The 7199-nt window shown below is 35.3% G+C and overlaps 1 long non-coding RNA gene across 1 annotated transcript; it reads right to left on the bottom strand.

Moving 5' to 3' along the window:
- Positions 1-5785: 5785 nt before the first annotated feature.
- On the bottom strand, positions 5786-6767 carry LOC127151269 (uncharacterized). The gene is made up of 3 exons (XR_007824114.1): positions 6730-6767; positions 6592-6649; positions 5786-5966 (listed from the first exon to the last, which is right to left on the bottom strand). It is a non-coding gene; the product is annotated as an uncharacterized LOC127151269 (long non-coding RNA).
- Between the last annotated feature and the right edge of the window lie 432 nt (positions 6768-7199).

Here is a 7199-nt window from a genome sequence, read left to right as displayed (position 1 = left end):
GTATACTTTTAAAGCAATAGATTCCGCGTTTATAGTAAGTTATTATTCTTTAATTTTTTTTGTATATAAGTTAAACTACATAATTATATTCTGACTAAATTTTTTTACTTGTTCTTCAAGACTGGAATCAATAAGCCACACTGCATAGTTTGGCAACGTCTTTTTGATACCTATTTGCTGACAACAGACAATAAGAAAGCCGATTGGAAAGACACAACAACACACTTAAATCTATGGGCAGAAAAAGATTTGGAATACTAGTTCAACATAGTTGTTGGTGATTTCCAAGAAAAGCCAAGGTGGGGAAATGTCAACTACGTGATTGGCTGCATCAACATAAAAGAACACTGGTTGACTAATGCAGCTAATATGAGGAAATGCAAGATTTATGTGTTCAACTTGATGCCAGATTATGTTGAGCAGAAACTTGTTGATCAAGCTCTTCAAATGCCTGCACGATGCATCGCCTCACTCGCAATTGCAATTGGAGTGGACCTCCATTCAAAAAAGTTGAAATATGGCCCTTAGCCAGTACTCAGATCTACTAAAACATTATAGAGAGGACGTTCATTAGATTGTGGAATTTTCTATTGTAAATTTATTGAATGCCTTCTAACACATGCTGATCATGATTGTCTAACTGTGAAAAACATGAAACCTTTTAGACAACAGTATGTACTGGAACTTTGGGCAAATAAATACTTTTGCTAAATAAAAATATATTTGCTTCTTTTACTTTTGAGTTAATGTTTATATTCATTTAGATACATATCACAAAACAATTGTATAAAAATATAAAAATATTCGTGTATAGAAATACTCATTGTGCATATATCGTTAAGCGATACTTTAGTAAAGTCTAAACAATAAACTTAATAAAAATAAAAGATATTAGGCGATCGTTTAGTAAAGTCTAAAAAAATATTAAGCGATCATTTATATAAACCACACTAATATCTAAAAGAATATTAAGCGATTTCCTAACGTACAGGTGAAGAATATTAAGCGATCGTTTATGTGTATCACACTAATGTAAAAGATCGTGCATATATCGTTAAGCGATCGTTTAGGAAAGTCTAAACGATCTTCTTAAAAAAATAAAAGATATTAAGCGACCGTTTATATATCTAATGTCTAAGCGATATCAACTCTACATCAAATTTAATATCAAACATGTATACATAATAATCAAAGAAAAATGGTACGAATTTCATTAGCCGTTCAAACCTTGCCTTGCTTACAGGTCCTACTATTATGTCCTTTACGATTACAATTGGAACATCTAGTTGAACTACTAAATTCCCCAACAGATGGAATTATTTGTTTTCTTGGTCTTCCAGCCTGCCGTTTAAAGACTGGAGGTAATATTTTCATGATAGAATCTACAACTCTCCAATCAAAATGAGATCCAACAGGTTGAATACAACCATTGTATGTTGCTGATAGTGTTTCTCTATAATAAAACTCAGATACATAAGAATAGGTATCTAAATTAAGCATTCATAAAACAGCAAGAGCATGTGCACAAGGAATTTCTTCAACGTCCCATACTCGGCAACTACAACATCCCACGTTTAACTTCACAATAAACTGTTGATTTACATCCATTACTTGGTATTCAGTTGTACTTATTGGATCAACCTAATACATAACACAAATAAAGACAATTAATAACATAAGAAGAAATAGATTTCAATCTATATTGGATAGACAAAAATAGCAATATATCTCCAACTATTCAAGATAAAATAAAAAATAAAAAATCTTACCAATAATCTCCTGGACTTTTCATGTTCTAAACGTAGAATGTTCTCAGCCCAATAAGTCAAGTGACTCTTCATTGTAGAAGCAACTTTACTTCATTCATAAAACCACTTCTGCAATACATCCCTAATTGAACAAAGGATCGTTGCCACAGGTAGTTCTCTAATATCTTTAAACACAAAATTTACACTTTCTACACAATTTGATGTCATCATTCTATACCTTCGTCTATGTGAATATGCTCGAGACCACTTCTCAAAACCAACACTACTAAGATAATCTCTAATATTTGAACAAACAGACTTCATGCATCTCATATGGTACTCAAATTCTTCAACAGTGTAGGCATAAGCACAGCTAAAGAAATACTTATCAAGTAGTGGACCCTTAAAATGGAGTTTCAAGTTGCTTAAAAGATGTTTTGTGCACACACAATACTCAACATCAGGAAAAACTCTTAAAACTCCTTTGGGGATGCTAAGATGCCTATCAGAAACAATGAATAAATTAGCCCGCTCTGAAAAACTACTTCGTATCTTCTCAAAAAACCATGTCCATGATGCAACATTTTCAAAATCTACAATGGCAAAAGCAAGAGGGAAGATTTGATTGTTACCATCTTATGATGAAGCTCTTAATAGGATACCACCAAACTTACACTTCAAAAATGTCCCATCAACAGAAATAATAGGTCTACAATATTTCCACCCCTCAATTGAAGGACCAAAAGCCATAAAACAAAACTTGAAATGACAACTATCATCCATTTCTAAAACAGTGCATGTACCTATAATAATTAAAAACACATTTCTATCAGCAAAAACAAGCGATTTAGATTAGTTAAGCAATCGCTTATATTAGCTAAGCGATCGTTTATATTCTTTAAGCGATCATTTAATATCGTTTAATATTTAAACAATATTAAGTGATCGTTTACATATACAACACTAATATCTAATATCATTTATAAACGATTGTTTAATATCTAAACAATTTTAAACGATCGTTTATATAAAAAAACCTGATCATACCTGGGTTAGATTCAACCAATTTATCAAAGAATCTTGGAATCAATGCATACGATTCAACTGTGTCACCATGTAATATCTTTACCATATGTTCTTTTGCCCTCCAAGCTTTTTGGTAACTTATATTAACTCCAAGATTTGTATGGACCTTATGCACAATCTCTCTAGTAATGGAACGATCACTAGACATGAACATAAAATCATCTATCACACAATTTCCGATTACTGTTGAAGAAGCTTAGATGTGAAAACTTTGCGCAGTACTTAATGAACAATCTTGGTCAGAAGTGTATTTTCGTAGCATCCACAAATCACTCTTCTTATAACGAGATGCTCTTACATACCATTTGCAGCCTTCTTGCAGACATCTAAATTCAAGAGACCTCAAATTTGATACTGTAGTCCTAAATTGAAAGTTGTTCTTCTCTGCTATTATGCAAAAACACTTTGAAAGCACTTCTTTACTTTCAAATAAACTTTTTTCCTTCAAATAAACTTTTTGTGTCTCTTCTCTTTCCTTTCCATTCTTAAAATATTGATTAGAGTGTTTTGAGGACAAAACAAATTTTTAAGTGGGGGTGGGGCTGTAGCCTTGCATGTTCTGTGTCCATTGGAAAATTTTCATTCTACTAAAAGTGCCCACATTTAGAAACTTTTAAATGCTCTATTCTTAAATATATACAATGTTTACTTTGCTTTTTAGCTTAGAAAAGCATGATTGCCCAACCTTTGAGCACGAAGCTCGAGTTTGTGATTGCATGTCCTTTGGGAAATTACTTATAGTATATGCTTGATCTTTACTCTTCTTGCTTTTTGATCCATGTCTTCGCCTTTAAATAACATAGCATAACATAGAAACCTTTGAAAACATAAGATTAATATAACAAAGATTAAGAAGAGAGTGGAGAGAAAGAAACTTAGAAGAAACTACATTAAGGCCAGACAATCCTCAAGAAGATCCAAACTTAAAACCCTACTTTGAGCAAAACATAAAACATCCTAGAATGAGGGGATGCAAATGCAAGCTTAGAGCAAAAGGTAAGCTTACAACAAAATGATTTCTTTGACTTTGATTTTTGCATTGAGGCTTCAAACTTTAAGCTTGTTATCAACTACATCTTTCTAAGGCATAAATATGCTAGGAATAAAACTTTCCATCTAACATTTCTTGCTTTCCTCTATCTTTTTCGTCCACTCCTAGCTGGGAAGGTCCTCCATCGATAGTTAACCAAAACTTGGAAAGTCTTTAAGTGTCACATGAAGTGGAAAAAAACCTTGGTCATTGATCCGGATTGAATTGAGAAATTACTTTGCATGCTCTATTTTCCCCTTCTTGCTCATAGTATATGGATGTTCATCTACAAGATCCAACTTTAAAACCCCACATTGAGGAAGACTTAGAACGACCTAGAACGAGGCAATCCAAATGCAAGCTTAGAGCAAAATGTAAGCTTATAACAAAATGATTTCTTTGACTTTGATTATTGCATTGAGGCTTCAAACTTTGAGCTTGTTAATAACTACATCTTTCTAAGGCATAAATATGCTAGGAATAAATCTTTTCCATCTAACATTTCTTGCTTTCCTCTATCTTTTCCATCCACTCCTAGCTAGGAAGGTCCTCCATCGATAGTTAACCAAAACATGGAAAGTCCTTAAGTGTCACACAAAGTGGAAAGAAACCCTTGGTCATTGATCCGGGTTGAATTGGGAAACTACTTTGCATGCTCTCTTTTCTTGTTCTTGTGTATAGTATGTGCATGATCTTTACTCTTCTTGCTCTTTGCTGCATGTCTTCTCCTTTAAATAACATAGAATAACATAGAAGCCTTTGAAGACATAGGATTAATAAAACAAAGATTAAGAAGAGAGAGGAGAGAAAGAAACTTTGAAGAAACTACTTTAGGGCCAAACAATCCTCAAGAAGATCCAACCTTAAAACCCCACTTTGAGATAAACTTCGAACAACCTAGTTTAGGGAAATGCAAATACAAGCTTAGAGCAAAATGTAAACATAGAACAAAATGATTTCTTTGAATTTGATTATTGCATTGAGGCTTCAAACTTTAAACATGTTATCAACTACATCTTTCTACAGCAAAAATATGCAAGGGACAAAACTTTTTTATCTAACATTTATTGCTTTCGTTTTTCTTTTCCATCCAATCCTAACTTGGAAGGTCCTCCTTCGGTAGTTAACTAAACCTTGGATGGTCGTCAAGCATCACACGAAGAGGATAGCAGACCTTTGTTATTGATCCGGTTGAATTGGGAAATTATTTTGTATGCTGTCTTTTCCTTTTCTTGCTTATAGTATATGCATTATCTTTACTCTTCTTGCTTTTGGATGCATGTCTTTTTCTCTAAATAACATAGAATAATATAGAAACCTTTGAAGACATAGGATTAATAGAACAAAGATTGAGAAGAGATAGGAGAGAAAAAAACATAGAAGAAACTACTTTAGGGCCAAACAATCGTTAAAAAAATTCAACCTTAAAATCCTACTTTGAGCAAAACTTAGAACAACCTAGAGCGGGGCGATGTGAATGCATGCTTAGAGAAAAAGGTAAACTTAGAACAAAATGAGTTCTTTCACTTTGGTTCTTGCATGGAGACTTCAAACTTTAAACTTGTTATCAACTACATCTTTCTAGGGCAAAACTATGCAAGGAATAAAACTTTTCCATCTAACATTTATTGCTTTCTTCTTTCTCTTCGATCCACTCTTATCTTTGAAGTTCTTCAGTCGGTAGTTAACCAAAGCTTGGAAGGTCTTCAAGCATCACACGAAGAGGATAGAAACCCTTGGTCATTGATCCGGGTTGAATTGGGAATTACTTTTGTAACGACCCAACTCCTTATACTAAGTCGAAACCATTACTAATTTTAAGAGACAAATAAAATTTATAAAGTTTGGATAAAATGAAACAAAACCTCAAAAATTTAAATTATTTAAAAGCCTAATCAAAAGTAATTTGCGATATGTTTAAAGGTAAAATCCTCACTCGGACCCTATCTAATTTTAAAGAAATAAAATAACAAATAAGGAATAACTAAAATGCAAACATTTAAGGTCTGAACTCAGATATAAAGCGGAAACAAGAGATCCCTATGGCTCGCCACGGTCACTTCTGGTCGCTCGCCAGCTTGCCCTTGCCCTTACCTCTGCCCCTGCTTGAAAAATGAAATGGAAAGAGTGAGTATAAAATACTCAGTAAGGGACCCACTACTAGTCCCGCTAGGTGCCTGTTAACTTCTTATTAGAGTCCTGAAAATGGTACCCAAGAACTGGCACGTTCCCAAACACGTGCAACATGTGATCCCGTAGGAATAAAATCTGGTCTTCGATGACCCAAAGAAACACCTGGGACAAACTGGTTTGTAATGTACCCGGAGGAAACACTAAGACAATCGGGTTGCGAGGATCCCGTTGAATCACTCGAATCATTTCTATATCAATGTCAGATTGGCAGTCCCATCGGACTACGCAGTCCTAAATAGGTGGTGATCCCGAAGGACACCCATGCAGGTACGACTCTAATAGAGTAAGCTAACATGCACCCTAACCATAACATACACGTAACATAGCATCATCACGTCATCATGTCACATCATGTCATCATATCAAATCACATCATCATGTCAAATCATATCATCATGTCATGTCATATCATCAGGTCAAATCATATCCTCATTATTTTCCATACCGTTATGCAGTCTAGTCATCAATGTGCATAACTAAGAATGTATGCGATCTCTTAATTCTACTCGTAGGACTAGTAGTAGAATCTCTTACCTGGAGATTTGCTCGACAAGTCTTAACCGCAAGGTCACGCTTTCCCAGCAGCGAAGTCCTACTAGTTAAAAACACAATTTTTCATAACTTAATCACCAATCGACCAAGGACTCCAGACATTCCAATGAAGTAACTTACCTTAGGTCGAGGTTGCAACCTTGAGCCTTTAACTGGAGAAGTCCCACGCTCCAAGATCAATTGGTCCTAGATGTTCCTTAAGAGAAATAATTTAATTTTAACCCCAAAATTAAATTATTTGAGATCCAACAAATTTTAAATGTTTAGTTGGGTATTCTAAAACCCAATCAACTTACTAAACTAGGTGAAAAGGACCGAAGCAGGCTGGCGGCTCAAAAACAGGCGAAGCGGCTAGGCGGCTCAGCTAGAAAGTAGAAAACGGCTAAGACAAGCGGCTCGAGCGCGCTGGATGGCTCTGCAGGCAGCTCGTGCATTCGACTCAGATACTGTGTAGGCACTGGCGCGGCTCGCGATCGGCTCACGAAGAAGGGCGCAAGTCGGATCGGCTTCCCGTGGTGAAGAAAACGCGGACGTGCGGGTCGAGTTCCGGGTCGAAGGCGAGGGCGGCTCAGGCTCGGCTTTCCAGGTCG

This window comes from Cucumis melo, chromosome 10, assembly GCF_025177605.1.
Source record: "Cucumis melo cultivar AY chromosome 10, USDA_Cmelo_AY_1.0, whole genome shotgun sequence".
Taxonomy (NCBI): domain Eukaryota; kingdom Viridiplantae; phylum Streptophyta; class Magnoliopsida; order Cucurbitales; family Cucurbitaceae; genus Cucumis; species Cucumis melo.
Note: the sequence above shows the minus strand (reverse complement) of the source record. Positions and strands in the feature narration are given on the sequence as shown.